Here is a 15,736-nt window from a genome sequence, read left to right as displayed (position 1 = left end):
AAGCGGTGGAAGGGAACCTCCTTTTATAAGACCAAGACCCTACAGTAGCTCGGAATTTGCACTTCAAAGGTCTCTCTGATTCTGCATTCAGAGAGTCCTACCTTGCAGCTGGCTCTAACAAGATGTGGCAAAGCTTTGCTCCAGCCGCTTATCAGTCTTGGCAGCACTGGGAGTCTGTGGGAGACTGTGAATCTGTTCCCCTGGGAAGTTCCGTGCGCATTCTGCTCAGAGGAAAAGGGCAAAGAGATGCTGGCAGCCTTCAGCCTGGGACCAGACCAAAGATCTTTGTCCCAGCCAGATGAGGATGAGTAACATCCCTACTATCCCCCTCCCACTCCCCAGATCACCCTGGAACCTTCTGCTCACTTCTTATGTTAACAGCCCTGGGCAAGCCCAGGGGTTCAGACAGGGCTCCAGAGAGGCCCAGATGGGGGATGGGGAACTGTGAGCAGACAACAGGGGGTCCCCGTGTGAGCCAGGCAATAGAAGGTCAGATCTCCTGTGGCTGTAAACAGTAACCTAGGGAAGACTGCCTCTGGGCGTCTGCAGGTCTGGACTTTCCAAATTCGGTCTTCAGGCCTCTGAACAGAGCACTTTGGAGATGAAAGACAAAGACCATTGGCCTCTTCTCAAAGTGTCCTTCGGTTTACAGGAGTGCCATGATAAGCTGAATAATGGCCCCCAATAATCTGATGGCTTGCTTGAAAAAAGGAAGAGAGGGTATTGAGGGGGATATTAGGCAGATGCAAGGACCTTGAGGTGAGATTACCCCAGATCATCCGGGTAACTCTAAATGCAATCAGAAATGTCATTTTAAGTAGAAAGGAAACCTCCAATGTACACACACACACTTCTATAGAATGGATCAATGAAAGATTCTAAGATGATGGCCATGAAGACTGGGTTGGTATAGTTATAAGCCAAGGAATGTTGCAGCCACCAGAATCTGGAAAGGGCGAACATGCAGTCCTCGTGAAAACTGCATCACCTCTGTGATGCTGATTGCAGACTCGAGGTTGCCAGAACTGCCAGAGACCAAATTTCTGTCTCTTTTAACATTCAATATTTTAGGGACTGTTGATTACAGCCACAAGTAGTCAAGAAGCAAAGTCTCTTCGGACTATGCATGGCAGCCATCAAGGCTGTATGGGTGCCAGGCCCACTTTGTCTGGAAAAGAATAATCGAAGTACCACACAAAGGAACGCACACAGTAAAAGTAACTGGGCAAGTCGATTTCTGTTTCTGCAAAAGGGTGCACAAGAAGCCTGACTGGGCTAATGAACACACCTGCCAAGACAGCCCCTTGCATTCCTGAGCTGTGGCTGGTACTTCATTTCTTACCATTGGTATTAACTAGACTTCACAGTCTGATGTGATTGGCCAATTTGCACAAAGAGGGGATTGGGAGGTTGTAGTGGTTGGAATAAAAATTATCCCACAGGCTCATAAAGAGTGGCATTGTGGACTGGTGAGATGGCTCAGCGGTTAAGAGCACTGACTGCTCTTCCTGAGTTCAAATCCCAGCAACCACATAGTGGCTCACAACCACCCATAATGAGATCTGATGCCCTCATCTGGTGTGTCTGAAGACAGCTACAGTGTATTTATTTATAATAATAAATAAATCTTTGGGCCGGACTGTAGTGAGCAGGCCCAACTGGAGGGAGCAGGGTTGACTGGAGCAAGCAGAGGTCCTAAATTCAATACCCAACAACCACAGGAAGGCTCACAACCATCTGTACGTCTACAGTGTACCCATTATATATTAAATTAATAAATAAATCTTTTTAAAAAAGAATGGTATTGTTAAGAGGTGTGGCCTTGTTGGAGTGGGTGTGACCTTGTTGGAGTGGGTGTGGCCCTTTTGGAGGAAGTGTGTCACTTGGGGCTGGCTTTGTCGTGTGAGATGCTCAAGCCAGGTGCAATGTCACTCTCTCATCCTGCTGCCTTTGGATCTGGATATGTAACTTCCAACTCCTTCTCCAGCACCACATCTGCCTGCACCCTGCCATGCTTCCCACCATGACAACAATGGACTGAACCTCTGAACTGTAAGGCAGCCCCAGTGAAATGTTTTCTTGTATAAGAGTTGCCATGGTCATGGTGCCTTTTCACAGCAATAAAACTCTAACTAAGAAGGAGTTCCAGGCAATACAGGTCCTTGTTGGGCTAACAGGAAAGAAGTTTCTTATACATGTAACACAATTGCATTTGGCAACCTAGAAGGTTCTAGAACCCCGAAGTAGGACTAGCACAGAGAAAAGACCTGCATGGCCTTGAGTGTGTCATTCCCTCACATGCAAGCAGTGGTCTCTCAGTCCAAGGGGGGCAGCTCCAGATTTCATCCCTTTATCTCTGTGCAGCTAGAATTGCACTGAGCCCAACTGCAGTAGCACTGGATCCTTGTTGAATGCTAAACTTTTTGAGTTAATATTGTGTTTCTCTGCCTGCTTCCTAGGGTTGTCTATTTGGGAGCTGTCTTAGTCAGGGTTTCTATTCCTGCACAAACATCATGACCAAGAAACAAGTTGGGGAGGAAAGGGTTTATTTGGCTTACACTTCCATACTGCTGTTCATCACCAAGGAAGTCAGGACTGAAACTCAAGCAGTTCAGGGAGCAGGAGCTGATGCAGAGCCGTGGAAGGATGTTCTTTACTGGCTTGCTCAGCCTGCTCTCTTATAGAACCAAGATTACCAGCCCAGAGATGGTCCCACAAGGGGCCTTTCCCCCTTGATCACTAATTGAGAAAATGCCTTACAGTTGGATCTCATGGAGGCATTTCATCAACTGAAGCTCCTTTCTCTGTGATAACTCCAGCTGTGTCAAGTTGACACAAAACTAGCCAGTACAGGAGCCTAAACTGGGAGTGTAAAAGTTGAAACAGGAGGAAAAAAGTATTAGTAACTGAGAGATATGTATCTTTGAACTGTGCTACTTGGAATGAGCACATTGTAGCTGGGATCTGACTGGCAAGGAGCCAGACCTCCCATGGACCTCAAGGGAGAAATCTTATTGTTCAGGGAGCTAGCTAGAATTGGAATCCAGAGGGTGTTTCTATGAAGGTAAGTAAATATATATATATATGTGTTTGTGTGTGTGTGTGTGTGTGAATATATGTATATATGTATATACATACACATATATAATTTATTTCTATATTTATTTTATTAATATATAAGTATAGATATTGTTACAATATAAAATTATATTTTATATGATATATACATATATATACATATATATATATAATATATATATGTTACATTCTGCCTTTGAATCTTCTGGTTATCAGAGTCTGGGCCCTGGCAGCCCTAACAGGGTAAGCTCAGTGCCCCATTCACAATAAACCAATATAAGCAACAGTAAAAAGCAGAGAGAGGAGATGTATCCAACCTTGCCACATTGGGAAGAGGAACACATAAAAAGGCTCAGTGACCCCCAAATCCATCTGACATGAAGTTCAGGTTTCATTTGTCAATGCAAAACACAGCTCTTGACTCAACGAGGATAAGAGAGAGGTTATTCTGAAGCCAGATTTGAGCGACTATATCACAGAAACACAGGCTTAGGTTACCCCAACTCCAACTCCGTGTTCCAACACAGAGGCCGATTCATGGAGCTTTTGTGGTAACAGAACAAAGAAAGGTATGCAACAAGACATTTTAAACATACATTGGTAGAAACATCCGAGGCAGGGGAGGCGGGTGGGGCAATCTCCACTATAGGCCTCAGGTGTTATCTGATGGCTGCTTTAGCACTTTCATTGGCAGAAAAAAAAAAAAAATCGAGTTTTGTTAAGTAATACATTCCAAAAGATTTCCAATCTATAGCCAGCTTGTTAGGTGTGACAGAGACTTGGGCAAAGACTTCCTAGGGGGCTAATGATAGCTCAAGAGGCGCTGTAATTAGGCTCTAAATCTGGAACATTCCAAACTCTCCAGGGTCCTTGGAGTGTAAACAGCCTTTATAGCTTCATTTCAGGAATTCTTCTTTGCAAATCTAGGGCAGGAGGTACGTGTGCCTAAGCAGTCCTGGCTGAGGAGTGCTCACCCACCCTCAGGACATCACTGTCTAGACTCCTGGCTCCAAATCTGTCCTAAAAGTTGTCATGAACTCTTGCTCTGTGAGACAAGGCCCCTCTTGCTAGCCACAGGCTTCAGCCTTTTCCTCCACTGTTACGAGACTTCTGAAGAAAGTCCAGTTCATTGAGATCCACTGCCTCCTCCATAGTGCAGTAGCTAAAGAGCAGGGCACGCGTGTCTCTCTTTAGAATGCCTTTGTTGGGGCTAGAGAGATGGCTGAATGGTTAAAAAGCACTCGCTGTTCATGCAGACGATTCAGGTTGGTTCCCAGAATCAATATGGTGGCACACAATGTGGCTGCGACTCCAGTTCCAGGCCGGGATCTTATATCTTCTTCTGACCTCTACAGGCATCAGGTACACATGTGGTAGGTACATCTACACACACACAGGCAAAACACTAATACACATAAAATAAAGTAAAATAGTCTTTAACAGAGCTCTGCTTCTACCAAGGCAGTTACATCCTGAGCTGTGAAGGGTAAGGAACAGGAAGATGAAAAGCTAACCAAGGCAGGGTAGGAAGGAAATGTGGGGGGCATGAGAGGGGAAGAACCACCCCCCCCCCCATCCTAGAGTCTTACTAAAGCTCCTCGCCAGCTGAGAAACAAGAATTCCACACAATCAACATGACATTCGCTGTAAAATAGGCAGTCCTGTCTTGTATAGATAGTTGATATTAAAGGAACAACGACCCAGGCTCTCCCCCATCCTCTCCCCAGTAATCACCTAAAACCACAAACCTTTGCAGTGAAGATGCCCTACCTCCCTGTATTCCAGAGCTCTTACCTGTTGTTCTCCTGCCTGATGTTCCCCACCTCAGTTCTCGGTGATCTTATTTAGATTTCTCAATTCAAACCCCAATGAAGTCCTTTATGTAACTATTGAGAAGAAGAAAAAGGGGGAAGAAGAAAGGAAGGAAGAGAGGGAGGGAGGGAGGGAGGGAGGGAGGAAAAAAGGGTGGGATAGAGGGAGGGGAAGGGGGAAAAGAAGGGGGAGGAGGATAGCAAAGAACTGGGCCAGGGATACATGGTTTGAGGTAGGAATGGAGTCAGTGTGGTATAAAAGGAAAGGAACTCCTTGAGACCAAGAGCAGGCTAGCAAGCTAAGTGAAGAGCCCTGAGTCAGGCATTTGTACCTGCTTCCACCATGTTTTTACCTTAGGTTTTCCTAAACCATGCTCCCTTGTTGTCTAAAGCCCAGTCAGGAAAGAGGTTCCAGTCATTCTCTGGCAAACTGGCTTGGTTTCCATGTTAATCTTGACCCAGCTTTCTCTAATCTCCATTCTCCAGCCACAGTAAGAATGTCTTTTGGGATCCTGCAGACTATATCTGAGTTTATGCTAATGAGGAGTCAGCCTTTAGATAGATTCAAGGAGGAACTGACCATGACAGAAAGATTCCTAGTAAATTACTACAGGAGTTGAATTCCTAGCCTCACCTACTAACCTTTAAGAAGGAGGAAAGGACTAGAGATGAAATTGTACTTATATGTGCTTTCGTTTAATCTATCATGCCTGTAAAATAAAATCTATGAACACTGAAAGGCAGGTGAACCTCCTGGATGGTGAATACCCTGGCACGACAAAGGAGTTGGTGTGCCCTGCAATTAATAGTTTAGGGGCAAAGCATTCATTTCTAAAGAGAACTAGACTTAGTCATTGGTCTTATAAGACTCCGGGGAGCCTTAGCTTACCAGGGACCCCCCTAAGTGAACCACATGGAGCTAGGGTTGATGCAAAGAGCAGGAGGAATGTATTGTTCTAGTGCACTGGGGTCATCCCAGACCCATGGAGAGGTGGGGACCACCACTACCTGTTCAGCAAGTTTTTATATGGTTTCCAGGGGCAGAACAGAGCATCAGCAACTAAGCACAATATGATTGGTGGGATGGTGCACCCTTTAAACTGATTGGTCTTTAGGGTGCGAGGTGACAAGGATGTCCCTTGTCTGAAGGCGGGCAACAGTCTCCACCCTGTGGTCTGAGAAATGTTAATTAGCCTTTCCTTTCAGGAGAGGCAGCATTTCATGACCTTCCCAAAGTTCCTAAACTGACCTTTTCATTCTTAATATGTGAAATAAAGAGACTAGTCACAGAAAACCTGCAGAGAAAGAAAATTTACTGTCCCAGTGCAGCCACACTGGGAAGAACAGACAAAGGATTCAGGGACACCACCCCTCCCCCCAAGTCTGTCCTCAGTGTATGACATAAATATCAACTTAAACAGAAGAAGAGTGTAAACAAAATGAGAAATGGGTGTGGTCAAAGAATAAAGGTCAAGGTGAACTTGGTGTCAATCCTGGTTCTGCCAGGCAGGGTGAAGAAGTTACTAGTTGATGGAGCAATCTGGGTCAGGGGTGGGAAAGGAATGGTGTCTTAATTAGGGTCTTACTGCTGTGAACAGACACCATGACCAAGGCAACTCTTATAAAGGACAACATTTAATTGGCGCTGACTTACAGGTACAGAGAGGTTCAGTCCATTATCATCAAGGCAGGAACATAGCAGCATCCAGGCAGGCATGGTGCAGGAGGAGCTGAGTGTTCTGCATCTTCATCTGAAGGATGCTAGCAGAATACTGACTCCAAGCAGCTAGGATGAGTGTTTTAAAGCCCACATCCACAATGACACACTTACTCCAAAAAGGCCACACTTACTCCAAGAGGGCAACACCTAATAGTGTTAACTCCCTGGGCCGAGCATACGCAAACCATCACAGGTGGCCCTTGTCATCATAGATAACTCCCTGCATCAGCAGGTGATCTGTCCTGCAATGCTTTGTTATCCATGGAATCCAAGGACTACAGATTGATCTCGATACTTTCAACCTTGACTATGTTAAGTAGACATGCTCCTTGATGAATACCATGCCTATGTCCATCTAAGTCCCCCATCTGGTGCAAAATAAAGGAGACTATTGTGGTGTGATTATGAAATGTCCCCTTAGGCCCCGGAGTTTAACAGCTGGCCCTCAGCTGGCGGTACTGTTTGGGAAGCTTGCGGAACCTTTAGGAAGTGCAGCCTGGCAGGAGGAAGTGGGTCACTGAGGTGGGTCTTGAGGCTATTTGTAGCTTGTTCTCTGTTCCTATTTGCTTTCTCTTCTTGATCATCTAAGTCCTATGACCAGCCAGGCTTCTGCACCTGCCCACATGCTTTTCCATAACGTATATGAGTCAGCATAAGTCCATCCTGCCTAAAGTTACTTCTTGTTAGATATTTTTGAACAACAATGGGAAGGGTAACTGTTCTTGTCAACTTCACACACACTAGAGTCACCTGGGAAGAGGGGACATCAATTAAAGAAGTGCCTCTACCAGACTGGCCAATGCGTATGCGTATGTCTATGTATAGTGGGTTGGCTTAATGCTGCTTGTATTCTAATGCTAAATGCTGGCCTCCAAGATTTGGAGTCAGCATGGAGCCTCTGGGAACCTGCCCCCAGTCAATTCTGATTGGTAAATAAAGCTGCTAGCAGTCAATAGCTGGAGAGAAGAGAGATCTGGGGGTATGGGGGAGGGGGGGCAGGGCACAGGATGGTCAGGAAGGGGGAATAGTGGAGATGATGGTGGTTTAGGTTTCCCAGGCTACAGACCTCGAGGAAGGAGGAGAAAGTGGTCACGGAGAAAGAAGAGCCACCAAGAAAACGTGGCCCAGGGGGCTGCCCAATGGGTCAAGAGCAGCCAAGATGAAACATAGAGATTAGTGAGTAGTGACTTGAAGTTATAGGTTAGGAAGGTGGCATTTAACAGCATGGAGACTAAGCAGTTGCCCAGCTATTATGCTGCATAAAGCATATTAAAAAAATATAAAGGTTGGGTGTGTGTCTTTCATCTGGGAACATAAATGGTCAAAGGCAGGAGGGAACTCCGCACCAAGATTTATTAAAATATTTGTACTACATCTATGGAGGTTTTTTTTTGTTGTTTTTTTTTTTTTTTTTTTTGATTAATCATTTATGTGAAGTGTCCAGTGTACTGTGGGCCGTGCCACTCCTGAGCAGATCTTCCTAGGTTGCATGAGAAAGCAGGTGGAGCAAGCCATAACTCGCAAGCTAGTGAGCCCCATTCTTCCAGGGTCTGTGTTTCACTTCTGCATACAGTTCCAGCTTGAAGTTCTGCCCTGACTTCCCACAGTGATGAGCTCTGAGAGGGCAGTGTAAGCCACAGATAAGTCCTTCCTTTTCCAAGTTGCCTTTTGGTCAAAATGTTTTACCACAGCAATGGAAAGCAAATTAAGACAGAAACAAATACAGAGATATACAGAAGCCAGGCTTCTGTAGTGCTTTCAGATACGCTGAGGGCAGAAGTAAGGAATCAATGCTTTTAGCAAAAGTGATTTCTAAGTGCCTGCTGTACTCAGATCCCATTGACACCAACGTTCCTCTTACCAATGGTCAGAGTCTGGCCTAAGTGCTCTCAGGCGCTTGGCCTCTTATTCAAAGAATTGAAATAAAGGCTCATGTGGATTGAAAACTAGAAAGGAAACTTTAGCCAAAGCAAAAGTGCTAGCATAGATCAGAAAGAAATATGCTCTTAGGAGTGATAGTGGCTGGGCTATGAGCGCCCTGACTGTTGATTAAGAAGAGTTCAAGGGAAGAAGTTTGGTTGGTGAGGAGCATAGCATGGGTGGCTGCCTGTTTTGATTGACAGACTAAGTTAAAACCTTTTCTATTGCAGATGCTTCTTCTCACAATGTATCTGAATTTAATCAAATGCACACTCAATTATGCACAAGCCTAACTAAGATAGTAAGATAGTAAGAGACTTAGAAGTTCACCTTATGGTATATGTACTACAAACCAGACTAGGTTGTATCCGCACATTCCCCATGGTTCCTAGATGCATCAGAGAATGTGTTTGAAAGGAAACAGATTTTACCAGGAGGTTGCTAAAGTAAGCCTAACCCTAACCCTAAGCCTAACCCTAACCCTAACCCTAACCCTTCTGGCTACCTATTTATGGCCTTCATAACAAAGTAATGATAGCAAATATAGTGCTTTCCTGAGTTCTGAGAGTTGTAACAATTACCATATTTGGAGGAGTAGGAGAAACTCTATGTTTATAGTCAAATAAAACAGCTGTTTGGATGCCCTGAAGACCCTCTTTGTGACCAGCATCAGAATGAAGGAGCAGACCTTGCCCTTTCACTTGTGGTGTGAATTCTGTGTAGTTAAGGTCAAAATCAATTTGTGCTGTAAGACCTCCTGATGCAGTCTGAGATGAAATCAGATCTTAGTGCAGTGCCCGATTCCCTGGACTTCTCCAGGGGAAAGCCAGTGGCAGAAGAAACCAATGCTGCCTCTGACTCAAGAAGGAGTAGAGAGCCAGACCATGTTGTGCCGTGTCTTCCACTAACCCTGGAATGTTACTGTCTTACCTTCCCTAGGACTCTGCCTAGCAAAACAGGACAGCATAGCAACAGACAAAGGCATAAGAAGTTCAAGACTTATGAGTGGCTACCTCTGCTCTTCACAACCAGAGTCCTTAAGAGAGGTCCCAGGAATAGATCTTGATTGTTTTTGAATTTATACAGGTGTTTTGCCTGCATATATCTATATCTATATCTATATCTATATCTATATCTATATCTATATCTATATCTATCTATATCTATATCATCTGTGTGTGTAATGATATCTGCATATATGGGTATAGATATATAGATATATGTATGTATAGATATAGATATCTATGCCCCACAAGAGTGCCTGATGCCTGTGAAGCCTTGGAGCTCATGGAACCTAAGTTACATATAGGTGGTGGTAAGCTGCTAGGTAGGTGCTGGCAACCAAATTTGGATTCTCTGCAGGACTGGTGAATGCCATCTCTTACCACTTAGCCATCTCTCCAACAAAGAACAGCATTTTAAATAAGCTCCTTCAGGTGATGCTAGTGCAACCAACAGATAATTGGGTGAGGCCGCACCAGCCTCCATGGTCCAGGTCCACGATGATAAGGTGATGCCCAGTTTTCATTGTGAATTGACTAAGCCGGGCTTTCCATTGGAGAGCCTGGGAACCAGGATTGTTAGTTAACAAGCACTGCTGCGGACTCTTGGAAATGTAAGATGTTTGGAGAGGGAGACCCAGAGCAAACTTTTTGCTTTCCAAACTGGAACTCCAGGGTCATCAAGGCCAGCCGGCAGTACCAACAGTATGTGACAACTTGTTAGAACAGCGAAATGTCTAGCTCCAGCCAGACCTCTAATCAGAAACTCAGTGTGGGGTCTAGGGACATGCAACACAGCAAGCCCTCCAGGTGTTCAGATGAGTGTTCAATCTGAAAACCATGAAGCTGCTTTCCAACTTGGGCCCGGCACAATGGCTCCTGAAAAGAAGGGTGGCGAGAAGTAGAAGGGCCGTCCTGCCATCAACGAGGTGGTGACCCGGGAATACACCATCAACATCCACAAGCGCATCCATGGAGTGGGCTTCAAGAAGCGTGCGCCTCAGGCACTCAAAGAAATTTGGAAGTTTACCATGAAGGAAATGGGGACACCAGATGTGTGTGTTGACACCAGGCTCAATAAAGCCATCTGGGCCAAGGGAATAAGGAATGTTGCGTATTGCATCCGAGTACGTTTGTCCAGAAAACGTAATGAGGACGAGGATTCACCAAACAAGCTCTACGTGCTGGTAACCTACGTGCTTGTTACCACATTCAAAAATCTACAGACAAGCCGGGCGTGGTGGCACACACCTTTAATCCCAGCACTCGGGAGGCAGAGGCAGGAGGATTTCTGAGTTTGAGGCCAGCCTGGTCTACAAAGTGAGTTCCAGGACAGCCAGGGCTACACAGAGAAACCCTGTCTCAGAAAAAAAAAAAAAAAAAAAATCTCCAGACGGTCAATGTGGATGAGAACTAACCTGCTGAATGTCAAATAAAGTTGCAGAATTGCAAAAGAAAGAAAGAAAGAAAGAAAGAAAGAAAGAAAGAAAGAAAGAAAGAAAGAGAAAGAAAGAAAGAAAGAAAGAAAGAAAGAAAGAAAGAAAGAAAGAAAGAAAGAAAGAAAGAAAGAAAGAGGAAAGAAAGAGAGAGAGGGAGGGAGGGAGGGAGGAAGGAAGGAAGGGAAGAAAAGAAAAGAAAACCACGAAGCTCTAGAGACTCTAAAGGTCTGACCAGCATAGACAATTTGTCTGCATCTTTCATCACCATTTCTAATCTCTGTGTTCCAAAAATTTGATAAAGAGACCTTCCCAGAAATCCCATGACCCAATCCTCTGGGTGCTTTGATGTGATCTTACCTTTCAACTTCAAGTCAGCCCCGAGACTCTCCTCTCTATCAGCATTGACAGAAAGATCCATGTACTTAAGTCAAGTCAGCATGGAATGAAGATCTTCTCAATCTTAACTGCAAAGCAGCCAGATTCCCAGAAGAAATCTGCTGAGTCATCACTCTAGCCCCATGGGTTAAATTCTGTAATCATTTCAATGTTCAGATTTTTGCAGCCTTTGTGCCCATCCCTCCTTTATTATGTCAGAGCTTTGTAGCTCTGAGGTTCTCCTCACTCTCACAAGGCTTCAATTACATCACTGACCAGCTACTTTATTTTCTCTTAGGCTCTGAGTAAGATCCATTTTCTTGTTTCTCTTCTAGAAGCTTCCCATATGAACTGGCTCACATCTCTCTTCCTTCCGGCCCAAACCCTAGCACAGGCAACTAGATTTCAGTGCCTGTTCCAATCCATCCACACTACAGTCACGGAACTTTTCTGTCTCCATTTCCTCTTGTGAGGATACTTGATATTATAACGAGCCCACCCAGATACTGCAGGATGGCTTAGTGGATAACATTGTATATGCCGATCCCAGGAATTAAGATATTTGGAGGGCGTTTTCTATCACACTGACCCGTTGATATTTTTATCCACCCTGTCTCTCATCATCTTCTCCACTCTCTCTGACCCCACTGCTTCCCAACTATTTCCTATCTCCCATTCTACCTTGATATATTACGTTTGTGATCCAATGAATTTCATTAGGGTTTACAGGAGCACAGAAACTTCCTGGTGGTTACATCGATGGAGAAAATGTCAGGTGTCTCCCTCACCCCTTTCTCCCCTCTAACTCCAAGGGAAGGGCGGAGCTTCATGAGCCCCCGACCCTCCAACAGGTTGCTGGCCCCAGTCTCGTGCAGATTTTATGCAAGTGATCACAGCCAGAGCTGGCTTACTTTTAATCTGGCTATTGAAGGCCAGAGCTTAGAAATGAGTTACAAGCAGCTGGAAAACCTTTCATTATCATGCTTGAAATCTGCCTTCCTTCTACTTGTTTTTCTAATTAAAAAAATAAGTGACTTCTTTCCCAGATACTTCTGTCCTGTAGCCCAGACCACTCTCCCTCTCTCTAAGTCCAATAAATTGCACTTAAGTTCCTTTCTGTGCCTTTTTTTTTTTTAAATCCATGAGACCAAGGAAGTGACACACAGAGAGACTAAGCACATTGATCAAGTCCAAACAACAGACAACGCAGGAACAGGAGTGAGCGTCCACTCCAAAGTCCTCCACAGCTTCCTGATAAGTTGCTCACAAAGTGTCAATTCCCTCCGTTCCTAAATCAAGCATTCTAACCTTGACTGCAGATGGAAATTATGCAGTTTGTAAAGATATGGAAAGTGGCTGCTCTCTCCCCACCCCTATCCAAACAGAAACTCTTGGAATTCAGGATGGGAGTACTGAGAGCTCGGTGGGTAAAGCCACTGTGCAGACAGATGAGAACCACTTTTCTAAATGGTTAATTTCCTCAAAATAATTGAGCTAACCAGGAATAGATTCTCTTCTTTGAGCTAATGGTGGTAATTTAATTCATTAAATTTCCCAAGCCTGTGATTGAATTATATTTAAAAGTTGGAGCAGAGGAGAAATGGGAAAGGAGAAGAGTGAGTTTTTGTTTAAAACTCTCTCTGTGGACGTGCACGCAGAAGGATGTCAAGAACTCATCCCAGGAGCCGGCTCCCAATCGCACCCAACTCCCAGGGTTCCCTGAAACAGGGCTATCTGACTTAGTGAAAAAGGCAGTCAGGCTTAAAAGGAATTAGAGCCAACTGAAGGTTCATTATTCTGAGCATTATTTTAGCAAGACAAGATTCCTCCTTAAATTTAAGGTTTCTATTTAAGGCACCCCCTATCATGCTCCCAAGTTGAATGCAGGAGACGGGCATGGTCGTGTTAGGTTCTTGGATCTCAGCCAAGTCACAGAATATTCATTAAAGGCAAAAAATAGATCTTTTAAGGGAGGTCTCTCCTTAAGAAACCAGAGCCCTCCTCCTCAACATTGAAAGCTCCCTCCTGTGAGCCCTGCTTCTGGGAAGTCTCCCCTTCTGGCTTGGTTCCCTGAATGCTCCTTTTCACAAAACCTGGGAACAGCCACACCCCTGTTAAGAACAGATAGACACAGGCAGGATGAATCCCACAAGGCCATAAAGTCTTCACCTCAAGGCCAAAGGATCCCTTAACCCCATCCCCACCCTACAACATGCTGATGGACCCAGAAAACCTTCAACAGGGCCGCATCCCCAGAAAACAGCCAATAGTCAAACCAAGAAGGGACTTACAGATAAGCACTGTCTGGAGCGAGGTCCTTGGCTGAATGTTTTTTTCCCATGCCTTACATATTGAAAAGACCCTTATCTGGTGTAAAATCTCAGTGTTATAAATCTATGGTCAGAGTGCAACTTTCTTTCCAGCAAAGCCCTTCGAGGCAAAATCCTGGAGCCACTCACCACCTTTCCAGAGGAAATGAGAAAGTTCAAAAGCTACAATTCAGAGAGGGGTGCTGAGGAAAAAAAAAAAGAAAAAAGAAAAAAGAAAAAAGAAAAAAAAAAAAAAAACCTCTCCAAGGAAGATTTAAGTTGCCAGGATTCTTAGCCTGGAGGAAATGGCTGTGGAAAAATTGTCTGCAATTGTCTTTCCCAGACTGCAGAGAGCTTACACAGAAGGATAGTTGAGGGCTATTTTGCAAAAAAGAAAAAAAAAAATAAGAAGAGAAAGAGAGGCAGAGACAGAGGGAGGGAAGGAAAGGAAGGGGGGGAAGGGAGGAAGAAAAGAAGGAGACTTGGTCCTAAGCTTCTGCTACAGGAGAGGTTGGGGAGACCTCCATACCAAGTTTATCAAAACAGGAAAGACCCTCTTCTTTGAAGCTTTAAGATAAAAGACAACACAGAGGCTGCATTGCCACAGTGTTAGCAATACTTCAGGGGGAGAGGTAATGAAGACTTTACAGTGACATTTACAGTGGCACAACAAGACTCCTTATCAAACGGGGGAAACCACTGGCTTGCAATGAATGAAAATCTAAGGTGCAGGCGCCAGGCATCTCCAGATTCACAGGTTCACATTAGAGCCAGTAGCATTTTGTCTCCTTTTGATTTCGTTGTTCTATTTATTGTGTGTGTGCATGTACATGTTCATGTGTGTGTGCACATGTGGAGGTCATAAATCAGCACCGAGTATCTCCTTCCTATTACTCTCCACCTTGGTTTTTGAGGTAGGGTCCGTCATTGAAGCTGGAGCTTACCATCTGGGATAGACAGGCTGGCCAAGGAGCTTCTGTAATCTATCTGTCTCCACCACCAACCTCTCTAACAACCCACACTCCACTACAGGCACAAGCAGCCATACATAGATTTTATGTGGGTGCTGGGATTTGAACTTAGACCCCATGCTTGTCCAGCAATAACTTCACTGACAGAGCAATCTTTCCAGACCCTATATTGTCTCTTTCCTAAATTCATCCTGCTTAGCTTTGTTGTCTCAAAAGCTTCTTCAATATCTGCATTCAAACAGGGCCTGACCCTGGACCCTGAGAGTGCCCAGGCCAGCAGAGAACTTCTCAGTCAACTTGAGTTGAGTCACAGCCCCATGCAGAGGTAGGAAAACCTTAGCTCACAGAACCCAGCAGTCACTAGGAGTATGCGAAGACTACATAGACAAAAAGGTGAGACAGCAGAAACGACTGCAGAGGACGCCATGCATCACCACCCCATGCTTGGCTCCAATTGGGAGCTGAAAACTACGAACAAAATTTAAACAGACAAAAATATACCAATGTCCCAAGATGACACCTTTGTGTGTGCACCTGTGTGCACATCTATGTGTGTATGTATGTGTACATGTGTGCACAAATGTCTGTGCTGGTCACATCTCTCTCTACTCTCTGATGCCTTACTTATGACAGTGTCAGAAAACAAGAGTCTACCTTGCAATCAAACCAGCAAGCAGCCCTAAGGATGCAGTCTACAGAGGTGAGCATTATAACGCACAGATCTAGGTAGAGAAAAGCAGAGGATGGCTTGGGAAACATAGAGAAGTGGGAGATGGCTAGTGTACCATGGGGACCTAGAGGATCCATCAATCCCCAAGATAAGTGTGGCTTTACTCACTTTAAGAATCTTTCCATCCAATACCAAAGGATAGTAAGTCTGCATCTCTCTCTTGAAGTGTGCATGTGTGTGTGCATGCATGCATGTGCATTTGATAATGTTTCTCGACTCAGAAACCAGATTGAGCTTGAATCTGGCCCTGCAACTCCCTAGAAATGATTATGGACAAGGAACTTGATTCTGTCAAGCTTCAGTTTCCTCATCTGTAAAATGAGACTAAGGGATAAGAAGATGGCTCAGTGAGTAGAGGTGACTGCTGCCAAGCCAGATAACC

At 44.7% G+C, this 15,736-nt stretch overlaps 1 pseudogene; it reads left to right on the top strand.

Moving 5' to 3' along the window:
- The first annotated feature begins 10,402 nt into the window (after window positions 1-10,402).
- On the top strand, window positions 10,403-11,694 carry LOC110300208 (annotated as a pseudogene).
- Window positions 11,695-15,736: the final 4,042 nt, after the last annotated feature.

The sequence above is a fragment of the Mus caroli genome, chromosome 8 (assembly GCF_900094665.2).
Source record: "Mus caroli chromosome 8, CAROLI_EIJ_v1.1, whole genome shotgun sequence".
Taxonomy (NCBI): domain Eukaryota; kingdom Metazoa; phylum Chordata; class Mammalia; order Rodentia; family Muridae; genus Mus; species Mus caroli.
Note: the sequence above shows the minus strand (reverse complement) of the source record. Positions and strands in the feature narration are given on the sequence as shown.